The sequence below is a fragment of the Hordeum vulgare genome, chromosome 5H (assembly GCF_904849725.1).
Source record: "Hordeum vulgare subsp. vulgare chromosome 5H, MorexV3_pseudomolecules_assembly, whole genome shotgun sequence".
Classification (NCBI taxonomy): domain Eukaryota; kingdom Viridiplantae; phylum Streptophyta; class Magnoliopsida; order Poales; family Poaceae; genus Hordeum; species Hordeum vulgare.
In genome coordinates this window covers 109,753,371-109,771,412 of record NC_058522.1, presented here as the reverse complement: position 1 = coordinate 109,771,412, position 18,042 = coordinate 109,753,371, and the positions used below count along the sequence as shown (strand labels likewise).

The following is an 18,042-nucleotide window of genomic DNA, read 5'->3' as shown; positions in this document are numbered from 1 at the left end:
CTCCATGATCTTCATGGAGATCTATCCGATGTAATTCTCTTTGGCGGTGTGTTTGTCGAGATCCGATGAATTGTGGATTTGTGAGATTATCTATGATATACACTACTAGGAAAAGGCTTGCTAATGGCGCACCTATTTTGGCTACTAATGGCGCACTATAGGTGCGCCGCTAGCATCACGCCATTAGATTTTTTTACTAATGGCGCACCACAAGTGCGCCATTAGTATCTGGTATACTAATGGCGTACCAGGCAGTGCGCCATTAGTATTGCTCATGGTGCGCCATTAGTATCTGGTAAACTAATGGCGCACCAAGTAGTGCGCCATTAGTATAGATCCCGGTGCGCCATTAGTATAGATCCTGGTGCGCCATTTGTATAGATCCTGGTGCGCCATTAGTATAGCTTATGGTGTGCCATTAGTATGCCTCCCAGGGCCATATTTACCCATATGCTCTGCCTTACTAATGGCGCACTAGTTGACGATGCGCCACTAATGTGCTTTTGAAGTGCGCCACTAGTGTGCTGAGTGATGCACCACTAGTATGAATATTAGGTTTTTTTTTCTGATATTTGCACAGGTTACAAAACATACTAGATCATGAAAGGCGTGCGTTGCCGCGCCCATACATTTTAAAAATGGATTGATAGGATATTTGTAAATATATAGAAACAAAACATGTAGACAGATTTGTAAAAAATTTGGTCGATAGCAGCCAAGGAGTGTAGTAGTTGAGCAGTAGGTCCCCAGAAAGAAGGCCTATACACTATCACATTATGAAGAACTATCTGTCAGAGGATCAAAGTAGTGTCCGCCACTCTGTGCAAACAACCATGCCCTGAACGTAAAGCTCCTTTGCAAACTCTGGAGAAGGCGGGCTTGCTCTTCGGTGTCTGCACTAAGCTAGGGATCAACCTTGTCATCGAGATCAAGGTTGACGATGTTGTCGTTGTCGAGCTCGTCAGGCTCGGGGGTGAGGTCACACATGTTCATCGTCGTGGGTGGTCCTCCTCGTCCATGAAGTGTGCCTGCAGCAGTACCATGTGAATGGATTATGAGCATAATCATCCTGGCATACAAATTCTCTCAAGGCAAAGCTTGACAACATAAATTCTATCTACCACAGTTTGAGCCACTACAAAGAATTGCAAAGGAGTAGCTAATCAGATTACAAATATCAAGTCATGGTGGTTATCTTAATAACAAAAATACTTGCTGTTAACAGTGAATTGACTAACTAAAGCCACATCAGGAATCACATACTGCTAGTGTTGCTGCTAATTTGGAGTCTGGCATAAAACATATTCTAAAACATACTATACACAGCACAAGAAAAAGAATGTGCTGATAATCAGAGAACAACTAATCTCATCTTTTCAAATCACGTACTAGACACACAGAATTTGGTGTAATACTGAAAATAAGCAACACCCCCAGGTAACCAATGGCAGGGACATGCAGAACATGAGAGAGAGGGAGTATAGTGGGGGATGATACCTTGGCGAGCTCCATTTTGTCGGCACTTGGGTCGGAGGAGCAGCGGGAGAGTGGCGCCCAGGGAAGAGGCCCAATTGGAACTTCAATCTTGCTTGACTGTACAAGTACGTGGAGAAAATTTAACATAAAATTAATAATCAGACCAGTATACCTTCATGAATGTGTCCAAATTCCTTTGTTCATATCATGCAGCCTCTTTTTAAAAATGTTTTAAAGGGTTAGGTGAATGCATTCTTTATTTTATAACTATGGCGTCATTCACCAATTTTTTGCCCTGTTCTTCTCTTAGCTCAACTATGGCGTCGTTCCTTTCCTGTCGCGCGCTCACAACAACAGCAGCTCTTGGCCCAATTTTTGATTTTATCTGTTGTTGCTGTTGTTGCAAAAAGAAAAGAAAAGATGTCAACATTGCAGTACAGATTTGATTGATTCTGAAATAGACTAGCTTCGATAGAGAAGGATACCAGCATATCCAATTGAAGGAGAAGATTAGCCGCTAAAACCCGTTGCTCAGGTTTAGTTTGATGGAGGCAGGCCACCAATGTATGCATAATGGCAATGCCTCCTAGCTACCGTATTTTTTGTAGCAAAGAAATTGCAAAGGACCTGAAGGTTGACACAATTGGACAAGTTATTATGGTAAAGATTTAACAACTGAGCCTTATCAGGGTGTGGATCATACCGAGGAATCTGAAGAACCAGTTTTCTTGTGCTTCTACATTATTTTGTGTGGAACATTAAGGTGATGTATGCATAAGAAGGTAAGGGTGCCGGAAGCAGTTAATACTTAATCATCCTGTAAGAGCATGGTTATTTGGAACCACCAATAAAAATGAATAACAAGTATGAAGTCTCAAAGTTAATAGCATAATCACCTAGAGCAAAATGTGTTGGCAAAGGACGTGCAAGCTTGCGTAGGTATGTCAGCTCCTCATCTGCTAGTGTTGGTCTCACACCAGGAGGGCACTGTCTAAATGGAGTTTTGAAGCCTGGAACAACTTCTGGAAGGAGATCAGCATCCACAGGCAATGGCGTGTTCCACCACCAATCTACAAACCGAGGGCCCAAGCTGTCCAACAGTCTGTTGACTTCTCTCTCATAGAGTGTTCCTTCGACAGGTTCTTCATATGGGTGAACAGCAAGGCTTGGATCAATCCCTCGGAAAACACCATGAGCATCATCATTATGATTTATTGAAGGCTCGGCGTTGCTTTCGTGTTTCCACTGGGGTTCAAGCGCAGTGCATTTTTCAAGGGGAACTCTCTGAATATCAGCTATGGACTTCTGACGATGTTTTATGTTTTCTAGATAACTACTTCATCTGTAAACAAAATGAACGTCTCCTTTTGTCCAAACAACAAGACCTCCTGATTTATCTGATAAAAGGGAAGTCCAAAAAACAAAATTTGAGGCTTGAATCGAGCATGGTAGTTGTGTAATCGAGAAATTAAAATAGCTGATTAGTAAACAAATTTCACTCTGCGTTAAAATTTATATCAAAGCATAATTTTAGTAGGACACAACTGGTTGCCCTCACTCGGCAACTCTTAAGTCAATTAGAGCCTCTGCGGAATAGAGCATAGGAACTGAAAAAACATGAGCAGGACAGAAATTGGATGCCATAACGTGTTCTCTCCTACATATACTGAGCATAAGAGATTGTTTGTTACAGCACGGGAAACCACATGAATTGTCTTCGGGGATTAGTTGCATGCCATAATTGTCATCGACAAAAACAAAAGAAAAGAAATCCAGTAGGTTAGGCATAATGGAACATTTCCTTTGAAACTGAGTGCAGAGTAGCACACAAGAGGAAGAGGAAATATTATATCCTACAAATCAAACAACCTCTATGAGTTAAGAACTGAAGTCCTACAAAAATTTCCTTTAGTTGAAGAGGCCATTAAAAAATCAAAAGTGGCTAGAGAATGTTTCAGCATTTGCAACTATAATTGGCAGATAATAGACTGTGTAGCTAATTAAGCACTCACACGAATCAAATACACTATCCCACAACAAAAATATTGGTAGACTCACCTCAAGTATCTCCCTTGCTCTGTCCATGCACCGCCGGAGCGGGTCGACGACCACACCTTAATGATTAATGTTCCAGCTTTACTGCAAAATGTTCTCCTGTTCCATCGTGTGATCACATCCATCGCACGCCGTACATCCGACGGAGACTTTAGTTTTGGAGCTATCCATTGAACGGGTCATCGATTTAATGCCCATCCATCTACTCTCATATCTGCATCTATCCATTCCATCTCATGTAAAGTACACGTCCATCCGGATCCGGTCCTTCCCTGCTGCTTCATCAATTTCTGCAGTCACATGCAAAATCACTTATCTTCGAAGAAAAAACCTAAAAACATATCACATGTAAATTTCTACACCTTCAGTAATTATTACCTTGTATCAAGATCGTAGGGACAGTAGCCATACTTCAGAATTATCACTGAGCATTATCAGCAACAAGTAACAGCAAGAGTCAAGAGAGAGAACCTTGCACTGTTTGACCAGTCTTTCTTTGTATACCTTGGCCATGGCGCCTTGTCTTGCCAAAAAAAGAAGATAGATGCGGTTGCACTGCATTTTAGGAGTTCAGGAACCTACCACATGCTTTAGCAGCATACACATTTTTTTCTCGAGGAATTAGTATGTATCCATAGGTATACATAAATCTAGAGAGATTTTCTGCTGAGATCTGAGTATCTGATCAGTGTGCATGATCCTTACAAATCTGGTGCTGCACATTGACCAGTACTACGACTCAACTAAGCACAACACATTAGAGCATCTACAGCTGGAGTGAGCAAATCCATTGATTGAATCTTGACCGCATCTCAAATACAAACAAGATAAATAAGCATCTGATGCCTAACTAGCAATGACTAGAAATTAGTACCAAAAGGGTTTGGGATGCAGTATGACGCACCTGAGGGCGGCCTCCTCCCTGGCGTGGATGGCGGCGAGGTCGAGCACACAACCAGCCGGGTAGAGCGGGTCGTCGTACTTGCCGACGACGGAGAACTCCTGGATGTAGTTGGCCTTGAGCACCCTCACGTTCCGCCGCTCGCCCCTCTCCGCTCTGCCCACGCCCTCCTGTGATCTACGCCGTCATGGAAACAAAGCAACCAGGCAGCGCACAGAAATAGAGCAGGAGGCAGAAGTAAACGGCATGGAGACGGGGGCGGGGAGCAAAGGTTGGATTAGGGAAGGATATGGATGACGATGAGGTTGCTCGGGCGGTCGAAGGAGACGATCTAGCCCTCGAACTCCTCCCCGAGGGTGGTCTTCGCGAAGATCACCACGCCGACCGCGAACTCCTCGCCGCCGACCTCCATGGCGCCGCCGGCGGCGGTGGGTGGGAGGAGGTGGCCGCGGTGAGGTGCGTGAGGGCGGCGTGGAGCACGCGCGGTCTGGGTGGGTTGGTGACTCTACTGAGAAGACCCAAAGCCGCTGCCGCCGAGCAGTGCGGGTTAGCAATGGATTTATATAGCAATTAGATTTTTTGATAGCAATGGCGCATCCCCATGCAGTGCGCCATTAGTAATTTTTTTATATAGCAATGGCGCATCCCAAAGAGGTGCGCCATTAGTAATCTTTTTTTTTTGGATAGCAATGGCGCATCCCAGAGAGGTGCGCCATTAGTAATAAAAAAAATTGGATAGCAATGGCGCTCGGGGGGGAGGGAGAGGGTGGGTGGTGCGCTCGGCCGATTCCGTTTGGGGGAACCGAGCGAGGAGACAGGGGAGTGTGCGGGGGGTCGGCGGCGGCAGTGGAGTGGCCCGGGGAGGGTGCGGGGGGTCGTCGGCGGCGGTGGAGCGGGGGAGGGTGCGGGGGTCGTCGGCGGCGGTGCAGCGGGGGAGGGTGCGGGGGGTCGTCGGCGGCGGTGGAGCAGCCCGGGGAGGGTGCGGGGGGTCGTCGGCGGCGGTGGAGCGGGGGAGGGTGCGGGGGGTTGGCGACGATGGTGGAGCGGGTCGGGGAGGGTGCGGGGGGTCGACGTCGACGGTGGAGCGGGGGAGGGTGCGGTGGGTGCTCGGCGGCGGTGGAGCGGGGGAGGGTGCGGGTGGTCGTCGGCGGCGGTGGAGCGGGGGAGGGTGCGGGGGTGCTCGGCGGCGAGGGGGATCTGGCGAGGGGGGATAGCGATCGAGATGGAGGGGGATCGAGATCGAGTGTCCTCATGAATATTCAATATTTTTTCATATTGAATATGAAAAAATATCATCAAATTTGAAAAAATATTCATGAATTCAAAAAGTGCCCATGAAATTTAAAAAATGAGTGTGGTAGGTGGGTGTCCAAAATATCTAGCTGGTCCCAGGTTACTAATGGCGCACCACCTACATATGCGCCATTAGTAACCCTGGTTACTAATGGCGCACCTTCTGTGGTGCGCCATTAGCAGTTCTGGAAAAAAAAATTAGTAGTGGCGCACCACCAATAGAAGCGCCATTAGTAACACTGGTTACTAATGGCGCACTAGCTGTGGTGCGCCATTAGTAGTTTGCAAAAAAAAACCAAAAAAAAATTATAGTAGTGGCGCACTACCAACAGATGCGCCATTAGTAACCCTGGTTACTAATGGCGCACCAGCTGCTGGTGCGCCATTAGTAGTTTTGCAAAAAAAAATATAGTAGTGGCGCACCGAGTGTGTGGTGCGCCATTAGTGTCCATCACACTAATGGCACACCTGCACATGGTGCGCCACTACTATATAGTAGTGGCGCACTGCTTGTGTGGTGCGCCATTAGTATGTATATCATCTATAGCCCTTTTCCTAGTAGTGATATATTTGAGTCTTTTCTGATTTCTTATATGCATGATTTGATATCCTTGTAAGTCTCTCCGAGTCTTGGGTTTTGTTTGGCCAACTAGATCTATGATTCTTGCAATGGGAGATGTGCTTGGTTTTGGGTTCTTACCATGTGGTGACCTTTCCCAGTGATAGTAGGGCAGCAAGGCACACATCGTGTAGTTGCCATCAAGGGTAACAAGGTGGGCTTTGTCGTAGATATAAGATTGTCCATCTACATCATGTCATCTTGCTTAAGGCGTTACTCTGTTCTTTTGGACTTAATACACTAGATGCATGCTAGATAGTGGTCGACGTGTGGAGTAATAGTAGTAGATGTAGAAAGTATCTGTCGTGGGTATAAGTCTGACAGTAGATGTGTACGGTACGAAAGGATAGGCAAAGCCTTAGCTATGACGAGGATGTATGAGTTCAGGCCCCTCTACGGTGGAGGTAAAAGCCCTACATCTCAGTGTTGTTGGGAGGTTAGTGTCGAGTGGAATATGGGATTACAGTAAATGCCAATCCCTGCACCAGTGGGGAAAGGCGGCTTATATAGAGTGCGTTGCCCTTCATAATGGCCTGGTGGACAGGGGTGGAATAACGATGAATAAATGCTTACGTTACAGGTACCGTAAGCCTTAAATGTAAATAATGGTGTATGAAAACGTATGACCGTTGCCCTCCTCGGAGGTTACGATGTACAGAGTGGAATCCAGTCGGTACGTTAAATACGCTCCGAGTGCTCGTCACCGACTGGATGATGGGGGAGTCCTTAGTTCAGTCGGAACTGTCTAAGGGTCTTGCCCTCTATGAAGGGTAGTCCTTGGGTAGGACCTATAGGGCAGGCCTATGACCCTACCCTGGGACTATAACCCCATCATTAGTCCCCGAATGGATCGGGGTTGGAACGATGAAGTGATGTCTGGAGTATGGATCCGACTGGTATGGATGTGACTTCGGCGTTGTTTGCCTCGATCCATTTTATCCTTTCAACCAATGATCCGAGTGAATATACCAGTGAAACGAACCGTCAGGGACAGAGTGCTTCCGCGGAATCTTTCAGTGTGACCGGTCAAACTGACAGCGGCGGATTTTCCGGGATCCTCAAATTTTGGTTGTCGTGCGCTTAGCGGGGATGACGCCATCACCATCGAGTAGGTTCTGCCGCCTCGATTACCGCGCCTTTATCTTCTCCACTAACATCGCAGCAGCCGGTCGGGGAGATATGATTTCGGGTCCACCTGTTAATGACTCAGTCGGAAGCTTATTTAAGCCCCTCCGGCGGGGATTTCTTGTTGCGCTGCTTATCTTCCTTGCATTAACTTCGCTCCTCCCGCGGCTCCCTGCGCGCCCCAAGCCTCCTCCTTCCTCTCCTCCTCTGCGGATCTGTTGCCTTCGCCATGACGAAGGGGCAGACCAGCAAACTCGAGTCGCAGAAGAAGAAGAAGAAGGGGACGGCCCCTGCTCAGCGGCGACAGCGGGCACTGCCGGCGGGTTGTATCCAGGGGGATTTCCTCCCCTCCACGGTGACGAAGGACGACTTGCTGGAGCTAGTGGAGCACAGCATGATCGTCGACAAGTCGTGGAGGCTGTCGGAGGGCGAGACGGAGCCGGCGCTGAAGGAGGGGGAGCGTGTTCTGCTGCTCAGCCATGTGTTCAGGGGCTTCTCCTTGCTTCCGCACCCCTTCTTCCGAGGTATCATGACTTACTTCGGGGCACAGCTCCATCATTTTCCTCCGAACGCAATAGCCCACCTCGCTGCATTCGTCACCCTTTGCGAGTGCTTTATTGGATGTCCCCCCCACAGGGGGCTCTTTAAGTACGTCTTCTCGGCTAGATCCCAAACCGTCAAAAAGCTGAGCATGTTGGACGATAAGACCCATCTCCTCCAGGTCTGTGGGGGTTTAGGCTTCCAGAAGAAAACAAAGCATAGCTACCCCTCTCTCCAGTTGTCTGAGTCAGTTAGGAACTGGCAGTCGACCTGGTTCTATTGCCAAGACATTGCTTGTCCGAATGCTTCGACTGGGTGGCCACCTTTTAGCCTAGACCGTTCGGGCCCTCCCAGGCAGCTAGCCCTCTCTAAGGGGGAAAGGATCCAGATCCAGCCTTTGGTCGACCACAAGGGAGTAACCGGCACAGACCTGCTGGAGACTTTTCTGGGTCGGCGCATCCAACCGTTGCAAGCCCGACACCACGCCGTGTGGCACTATGCAGGGCCTTCGGATTCCACTCGGACTCATCAAGAGTGCGTGACCGGGGAGAGTGTGAGAGCGTGGGTCCGCGGCATCACCGGCGCGTGTGATAACCCTGAAGGAGCCCGGCGGGTGAAGCCCTTCCGCGCCGACAATCCTCCTCCGAATGAGGTCAGCACATCTTGTCGAGTGCTTTTGCTTTCTTTAGATTTGTCGCTTTTCTTGTCTCGCCACCTGACGTTGTCGACTGTGTTTTGTGGAGGAGTGGACCAACTGGTAGTCTGCTGTCTCGAACGGGAATCCAGCTGAGGAAGAGGAGGGCAGCCAGGAGGGCAGCGCGGAAAGCATCGAGTATGTCTTCGAGAGTGGGGAGACGGAGGAGGAGACGGAAGAAGAGGAGGAGGAGGATGGGGAGCAGAGCTCGCCAACTCCACCACCAGAGCACCGAACGAACCGCCGTCACGATCCTGCTGCTCCACCGGCTCCTCCAGCGGCCCCGAGTGCTCCGCCAGTCCCTCCCGTGGCTCCGAGTGCTCGGAGTGTGAAGAGGACCAGGGACGCTGCTGCCGAGCCCACGGACCAGCCGTCCAAGGTGGCCAAACCTAGTGGGCCTAAGCCTCGGAAAGCTTTGCCTCGGATCAGGACCGCTGTTCCAGTCGCCTCAGCGTAAGTGCCTTGTTCTCCTATCTTCCTTCAGTATCTGATTGAACTCATACTTATCCATGGAGTGAATTTCGCTCAATAGAGCTGCTACTTCCTCCACCTCTCTGCCGCGCGAGGACGATGATCCTATGGACACGGATAACGCCGCCACGTCCCAGCAAGGTACGCTGTCACGACTCCGAGAGTTTGCATTATTGTTTCGCGAGTGCTGTCTTTAATCTTGCCCCTTTTTCTGTAATTTCATGTTGTTCAGTCGGGCTTCCTTCGGAGGTGATCCATCTAGAGGACGATGACCAGAGGGGGTCAGGGCCAGCTTTGGCGCCTGTCCTTGAGGTTGTCCCATCTGCTGCTACTCCCACCATGAACGTGCCACCGACCGAGACGGTACCTCCCACTGAGACGGTGCCCCTCACGGAGGAACCGACTGGAGCGGAGCTCGGGATGCCCAAGGAGTCTTCCGTCGTGTCGGGTCCATTAACCGTTCAATATGATGCCCGACGCCTCCCGGAAGACCAGGGGGGCGCCAAGGACGCCATGGTGCAGGTGGAGCTGATGGTGGGTGACGCCAAGGGAGCGTATGACTCCATCTCGTCTTTGTACAAGAAAAGCTTGGAACTCCGGGACGATATCCGAGTAAGTGCGCTAGTAAGTGTTTACTTTCCTCTTGTCACCCACTGGGGGTCTCAGTGATATACTCGGACACAGTAGGATGATTTTGAAGTGGGTTCACTCCGGGTGAACCCAGTGGGTGTAGTCCCCAAGACTTCTGTCGAGTGCTTGCACCGGCAGTTGTCTTTATATGTATTTTCCGTGACCTGAACAGATCAGAGCTGATCTGCCCGAATGGTACCAGTGGGGGCACTCCGAGTGCACCCACTGGGTGTAGTCCCCGAGAGTAGTGTTACTCAGGTCGCGTAATAGTAGTCTCATAGATTTGTCTGTTTGTCATGTAGTTCAATAGGGCCGACCTGTTTGAGCTTCATGCGAGTGGGGTCACTCTTAGTGAACCCACTGGGTGTAGTCCCCGAGGCCGCTGTCGATTGCTTGCATCGGCAGGGGTCTGAAGAACTTTGAGCTTTGATTGTTTTCCTTGTTGAATGTGTTTGATCTTCCCTTTGTTCTTATTTGGCAGAAGACTTGCGAAATGGGATCCGCGTACAATGCTCTGAAGGCTGAAAAGATTCAGCTTGCTGCGGACTTGGAGGCGGCTGTGAATGACCTGGCTGGCGTGAAGGGGGCTCTTGCTGACCGGGAGAAGTCTTTGGAAGAGTCCCGGGAGACCAACCAGGCATTGGTAGCCAAAATTGAAAAATTGAAGAGTCAGAGAACCGAACGGATGGGCCAGCTGAAGTTGATGAACACTCGGTGCATGGCGCAGGAGAAGTACGTCAGCGACTGGGCAAGGAAGATGGTTGCACTACTTGGTGGTAAGTTTTTTGCCGAGTGCTTCTTGACTTTGGAGTCCACTCTGCGCTTACTTTCTGCTTGTCTTTTCTTTGCAGACTTTTGTCTGGGCGCTGAGGCTGAAGCAGCCGACATTGAACGGTCGGTTGTTCCGAACGTTCCACTCGGCGACGAAGCCAACCGGGACTTGCTCCGAACGCATATTCGCCTTAACAGAGTGGGACATTTCATTGGCCGCCTGAGAGAAGTCATCGGCCGGATCGACAAGGAGCTGTGGCCCGAAGACGATTCCCGGCAAGAAATAGATGGGTTGATGACTCGGCTGGAGGACGTCCCGGACAGAGTGCAGGCATGGAAGAAGTCTTCTGCTCGTTGTGGTGCGGACGTGGCGATATCTCTGGTCCGAGTGCACTGCAAGGAAACTCGCGAAGAAAAGCTGAAGACGTTGCAGGTCGCCAACACCAAGAAGCTTCGATTCGAATATTTCATGGAGACCTTCCTTGACACAGCCACTCGCATTGCAGACGGGATTGACCTTGACACCTTTGTGGAGCCTGCCAGTCCCGGTGACGCTTGAAAAACTCTATGGTGAACGCACATTTACCTCGGTATGCCGAGTGGTATCTGTATCAAACTTTGGCCACTGCTGTTGGCCGTCACATTTGTGGTTCGGCGTGGATAAGCTTGATTCACACCGAGCCGACTGATCGTAGATCCAACTTTGAATTTGAATCGAATATTTTGCTCTTCTTTCGCCATGTTTTTTTTGACACGATTTTGGCTCGTGGTTTTTGTTTGGCGTTTCTTGGTGAAGCTAATGGCAAACATGAGGAAGCCTTTTACTTAGGCGACTCTGAGTCGCAGCTAAGTCCTCGAGTGTGACTTTTCGTGGACACTCGAAGTGAGTTGTTACTCATGTAGTTGTCAGTTGTCTTCACATCCACATGAGCCTCAATGAGGATATGCTAAGCCTTCGAGTGTATCTCGAGTACACACTCGGAGGAAGCTTTTTTACTTAGGCAACTCTGAGTCGCAGCTAAGTCCCCGAGTGTGACTTTTCGTGCGCACTCGGAGTGAGTTGATACTCATGTAGTTGTCAGTTGTCTTCACATCCACATGAGTCTCAATGAGGGTCTGCTAAGCCTTCGAGTGTATCTCGAGTACACACTCGGAGGAAGCTTTTTATTTAGGCGACTCTGGATCGCAGCTAAGTCCTCGAGTGCGGCTTTTAGTGCGCACTCGGAGCGAGTTTGTACTTAGGCGATTCTGGGTCGCAGCTAAGTCCCCGAGCGCGACTGTAAGCTCGTACTTGGAGCGAGTTTGTATTTAGGCGACTCTGGGTCGCAGCTAGGTCCCCGAGCGCGACTTTTAGTGCGCACTCGGAGCGAGTTTGTACTTAGGCGATTCTGGGTCGCAGCTAAGTCCCCGAGTGCGGCTTTTAGTGCGCACTCGGAGCAAGTTTGTACTTAGGCGACTCTGGGTCGCAGCTAAGTCCCCGAGCGCGAATGTAAGCTCGTACTCGGAGCGAGTTTGTACTTAGGCGACTCTGGGTCGCAGCTAAGTCCCCGAGCACGACTTTTAGTGCGCACTCGGAGCGAGTTTGTACTTAGGCGATTCTGGGTCACAGCTAAGTCCCCGAGTGCGGATTTTTGTGCGCACTTGGAGGGAGTTTGTACTTAGGCAACTCTGGGTCGCAGCTAAGTCCCCAAGCGCGACTTTTAGTGTGCACTCGGAGCGAGTTTGTACTTAGGAGACTATGGGTCGCAGCTAAGTCCCCGAGTGCGACTTTTAGTGCGCACTCGGAGCGAGTTTTTTAGACCAGAGTCTGCAAACGCGGAAGAATTTTGAACCTGCAAGAAATCAATCTACTTTGTATTACTTCAATGATACTTGTTCCTTACTTTGTCTCTGTCGGCGGTCACGTGTAGAAGCGTTTCAGGAGATCTCCATTCCATGCTTGCGGCTCGTCCGTTTCCCTGTCGAGGTTGTAGAGTCGATACACTCCGTTGTTCAGCACCTTAGAGATGATGAAGGGTCCTTCCCAGGCGGGAGCCAACTTGTGAGGTCTCTGCTGATCTACTCGGAGCACCAGGTCGCCTGCTTGGAATGTGCGACTCTTGACATGTCGCGCGTGAAATCGCCGCAGATCTTGTTGATAAATTGTTGAGTGAGTCAGTGCCATCTCGTGCTCTTCTTCTAGAAGATCTACTCCGTCTTGCCTGGCTTGCTCTGCTTTGGCTTCGGAGAAGAGTTCGACTCGTGGAGAGTTGTGAAGCAAGTCACTCGGAAGGACTGCCTTGGTTCCATAAACGAGGAAGAACGAGGATCGCCCTGTAGATCTATTCGGAGTTGTACGGAGGCCCCACAACACCGAAGGCAGCTCGGTGACCCATGCGTCGGCAGCATGTCCAACTTCTCGTAGGAGTCGAGGCTTCAACCCTTGAAGAATAAGTCCAGTCGCCCGCTCTGCTTGCCCGTTTGTTTGGGGGTGCGCCACAGATGCAAAATCCACTCGGATACCTTGGCCTGTGCAAACCTTTGAATCTGTCCGAGTCAAAGTTTGTGCCATTTTCGGTGATTATGTTGTGCGGAACCCCAAATCTGGCGATGATGTCTCTGACAAATTTGATGGCCGTAAGGGCGTCGAGCTTCTTGATGGGCTTGGCTTAAATCCACTTGGTAAACTTGTCGACTGCTACCAACAGATGAGTGAATCCCCCTTGGCCTGTTCTGACTGGTCCGACTGTATCTAATCCCCACATGGCGAATGGCCAAACAAGAGGGATTGTCTTCAGCGCAGATGTTGGCTTGTGGGACTTGTTCGAATTGAACTGACAGCCTTCGCATCGGTCGACCATATCTTTTTCCATTTCATTCGCCTGCAACCAGAAGAAACCAGCTCTGAATGCTTTGGCGACGATTGCTCTTGAGGAGGCATGATGGCCGCAGGTTCCCGAGTGAACTTCTTCCAAGATTAACTGTCCCTTCTCAGGGGATATGCACCGCTGAAGGACGCCTGAAACACTTTCCTTGTACAACTGGCCATCAATGACGGTGAAGGATTTCGACCTGCGGACGATCTGCCTAGCTTGGACTTCGTCTTCTGGTAACTCTTGCCTCAGGATGTACGCAATGAACGGCACAGTCCATTCGGGGACAATGACAAGAATCTCCATAATCAAATCAACCACAACGGGGACCTCAACTTTAGTCGGATGTGTTGAACTCTTCGGTTGTACCGGTTCCTTTGTAAAAAGATCTTCTTTCACCGAGGGGAGATGTAGGTGCTCGAGGCAGACATCACTCGGGACTGGTCTCCGAGTGGATCCAAGTTTTGCCAATTCATCAGCTGCTTGGTTTTTCAGTCGGGGAACATGGTGAAGTTCCAGACCTTCAAACTTCTTCTTGAGCTTCCTTACTGCGTTGCAGTATGCGGTCATGGTGGGGTTCCTTACATCCCATTCTTTCATCACTTGATTAACCACCAGATATGAATCGCCATAGACCATCAGGCGACGGACGCCGAGTGTGATGGCCATGCGCAATCCATAAAGGAGAGCTTTGTACTCTGCCTCATTGTTGGAAGAATCGAAATGTATCTGCAACACATACTTGAGTTTATCACCTGTTGGCGATATGATCACTACGCCAGCGCCGAAGCCATTCAACATCTTGGACCCATTGAAGAACATGGTCCAATGAGCCGAGTAGATGTGAGTCGGTTGCTGTTGTTCTACCCATTCTGCTATGAAGTCAGCCAGAGCTTGAGAATTTATAGCCTTCTTGGCTTCGAACTTGATGTCCCAGTATAACATCTCCATTGCCTACTTCGCCACTCGGCTTGATGCGTCCCGATTGTGGAGGATTTCAGATAACGGAGCATCAAAAATGACGGACACCGAGTGGTATTGGAAATAATGAGCCACCTTCTTTGCAGTCATGTAGATCCCATAAATATGCTTTTGATAATGGGGATACCTCTGCTTGGAAGGAGAGAGGACTTCGGAGACATAATATACTGGCCGCTGAACCTTGTACGCTTTGCCTTCTTCTTCGCGTTCGACTGTGAGAACAGTGATGACGACTTGATTTGTAGCCGCGATGTACAGAAGAAGGGGTTCTTTACTGAGCGGGGTAGTAAGAACCGGCTGGGTGGAAAGCAGGGCTTTGAGGTCGTCGAATGCAATTTGGGCTTCGTCTGTCCACTCGAAAGTATCTGATTTCTTCATGAGTCGGTACAGAGGTAACGCCTTCTCGCCGAGTCAAGCGATAAACCTGCCCAAAGCCGCTAGGCAACCTGTGAGCCTTTGAACATCATGTATTCTGACCGGCCGTTCCATTCGGACGATGGTCCCGATCTTTTCGGGGTTGACGTCGATCCCTCGTTCGGAAACGAAGAAACCGAGTAACTTCCTGCTGGGAACGCCGAATGAACACTTGGCTGGGTTGAGCTTGATATCGTACCGACGTAGGTTGGCGAATGTTTCTGCCAGGTCAGTCAGCAGGTCGGAACCTTTGCGTGACTTGACTATGATATCGTCCATATATGCCTCCACATTTCGACCGATCTGGTCAAGGAGGCATTTTTGGATCATGCGCATAAATGTTGCTCCTGCATTCTTCAAACCGAATGGCATAGTGATGTAGCAGAAACACCCGAATGGGGTGATGAAGGCTGTTTTTAATTCATCCGGACCGTATAGACGGATCTGATGATAGCCCGAATAGGCATCAAGGAATGATAAACGCTCGCAGTCCGTAGTCGAATCAACAATTTGATCAATGCCGGGGAGAGGGAAATGATCTTTCGGGCAGACCTTATTGAGATGCTTGAAATCGATGCACATACGGAGAGACTTGTCCTTCTTGGGCACCATGACAACATTAGCGAGCCACTCGGAGTGGTGTACCTCACGAATGAAGTTGGCCGCCAAAAGTTTAGCCACCTCCTCTTCGATTGCCTTCCTTTTGTGCGCGGCGGACCGACGCAGGCGTTCTGGGACGGGCCGAGAAGCAGGATCCACATGCAGTCGGTGCTCAGCCAACTCCCTGGGTACACCTGGCATGTCAGCGGGCTTCCATGCGAAAATGTCCCAGTTCTCACGGAGGAATTGGATGAGCTCGGCTTCCTATTTTGGATCAAGGGTGGTGGAGATGTTCGTAGGGGCAGCGGCGTCGTCCGTCAGGTCGATGCTGACTTTCTTTGTGTCCCCTGCCGACTGGAATGCGGACTCCGAAGCTCGCTTCTTCGAACGCATCAAATCAGCGGGGTCGGCTGTCTTCTTGTACTCATCCAGCTCGAGGATAGCCATCTGCTGATCGGCAATCCTCGACCCCTGCTGCAGACACTCCTCGACCCGCTGCCGATTGCCTGTGACCGTGATCACACCTTTGGGACCCGGCATCTTCAGCTTCAAATACACGTAACATGGACGGGCCAAGAAACGTGCATACGCCGGACGGCCCAGAATCGCATGGTATGCACTCTGGAACTCCACCACCACGAATGTCAGCTTTTCCTTGGGGAAGTTCTTGTCGGAGCCGAAAACGACGTCCAACGCGATCTAGCCGAGTGACTTGGCCTTTCGTCTTGGGACGACTCCGTGGAACTGCATGCTGCTCTCGCCAAGTTTGGACATCGGAATGCCCATCCCCTTGAGAGTGTCAGCGTACATGATGTTCAAGCCGCTGCCGCCGTCCATGAGGACTTTGCGCAGTCGGACTCCTTCCACCACCGGGTCGACGACCAGAGCTTGCCTCCCTGGGGTGGGCACGGGCGCTGGATGGTCCGACTGATCAAAGGTGATCGCAGTCTGAGACCATTTGAGGAACGTGGGGTTGGTTGGGGTTGCCATGTTCACCTCCCTGTTCACCAGCTTCAGTCGACTCTTGCTTTCCACGTCAGCAAAAATCATTAATGTTGCATGGACTTGGGGGAACGGATCCTCCTTGTCCTCATCATCCTGCTCGTTGTCCTTTTCACTCGGCTGCCCTTCGCCGAACCCTTGTATCAGGAGGCGACATTGCCGAGTAGTGTGCTTCGGGAATATGGCGTTTCCTTCTTCGTCCATCTTCGTGTGGATTGTACATGGCTGATCCAGGATGAAATTCCTGAACTGTTTCGTCTTGGGGGTGTACTGAGCTTTCCCCTTGCCCTTGAACTTGGCATTTGTAACGGCTGCTGCCTCTGCCTGCGGAGTGGATGGAGCTTTCTGCTTCTGCTTCCGATTGCTGTTCCCGTCTCCATCGACGAAGCCTTATGCTTGCCGCTACGTATGCGGTCCTCCTCCTCGCCATTTGCATAGCGTGCGGCTATCTCCATCATCTTGCTCATGGAGATGTCGCCTGTCCGCCCGAACTTCAGGTACAGATCTCTGTACCGCACGCCTGCCTTGAAGGCGCAGACCGCTTGCTGCTCTATGACGTTCTCAGCCGTGTGGTAGAGGGTCGTCCAGCGCTGGATGAAATCGCGCAGGGGCTCATTCTGCTTCTGGACACAGTGCTGGAGCTCCACGAGACCAGCGGGGCGTTTGCACGTGCCCTCGAAGGTCCTGATGAAGACTCGGGACAAATCTTCCCAGCTGTAGATGCTTGAAGGAGCCAACTGGTTCAGCCATGCTTGTGCTGAGCCGTCGAGCATCAGGGGGAGATGTTTCATGGCGACCTGGTCATCTCCGCCACCGATCTGGACCGCCACTCTGTAGTCGTCCAGCCACGTTTCTGGCTTGGACTCTCCTGTGAACTTGCTGATTCCCGTCGCCAACCGGAAGTTGGGAGGGATGTCAGCCGAACGGATGGCCCGACTGAAGTACTCGGGACCAGAGACGATGGTCCTGCTTCCACTCGGACGGTCTCTATCATGACCATCACGGTGCGCTCGACTCCTGTCGACCTTCCTCTGGGCGAGGTACCCTCTTGCGTGGGGCCTTGGATGATACACGACACCGATTGAACGCTGATCATCGTGATGCCGGGGCCCGTAAGGCCCACCCCGCGGAGGGGTGCGTGAACGGCGACGGTCTTCGGGATTCCTGGAACGGCTGCCCCCTCCGCATCGCTGATGAGAGTCGGGGCTGAAAACCGACCGATGCATGTTCGCGTGAACAGAACTGTTGTGGATCCTGTTGTGCGACTGGGAGACCGCCGAATTCTGCTGTTGCACCGTATGCAACAGGGCACGGATCTGCTCGATCCCTCTACCAGCCTCTGAATCAGTCGGTTGGAGGGAATCGGCTATCTTGGCAGCGGCAGCCAGGTTAAGGACGGGTGTGCGGAACACCTCGACGTTGCTCTGGCGAGTGCGTCGACTGGCAGAACGGTGGTGTTGACGATGAGTGTCGGATGATTCGCCGACCTCATGCTCGTTTCGACCAGTTCGGAGGGGACTTTCATGGGAATCGGCCATGAGAACTTCGGCTGCAGGCCCGCGACCCAAGTACTCGGAAGGTAACTCAGTCGGAACTGAGTCCAAGCACTAGGACGGCG

At 50.8% G+C, this 18,042-nt stretch overlaps 1 long non-coding RNA gene across 3 annotated transcripts; it reads right to left on the bottom strand.

Annotated features, from left to right (window-relative positions):
• Positions 1–594: 594 nt before the first annotated feature.
• LOC123395638 lies at positions 595–2,070 on the bottom strand. 3 transcript variants are annotated; one of them, XR_006609799.1, is made up of 3 exons: positions 1,962–2,070; positions 1,498–1,861; positions 595–1,028 (listed from the first exon to the last, which is right to left on the bottom strand). It is a non-coding gene; the product is annotated as an uncharacterized LOC123395638 (long non-coding RNA). The 3 variants fall into 3 exon arrangements; XR_006609800.1 differs by having other exon boundaries at positions 1,498–1,870; positions 1,962–1,976; XR_006609801.1 differs by having other exon boundaries at positions 1,498–1,593; positions 1,962–1,976.
• Positions 2,071–18,042: the final 15,972 nt, after the last annotated feature.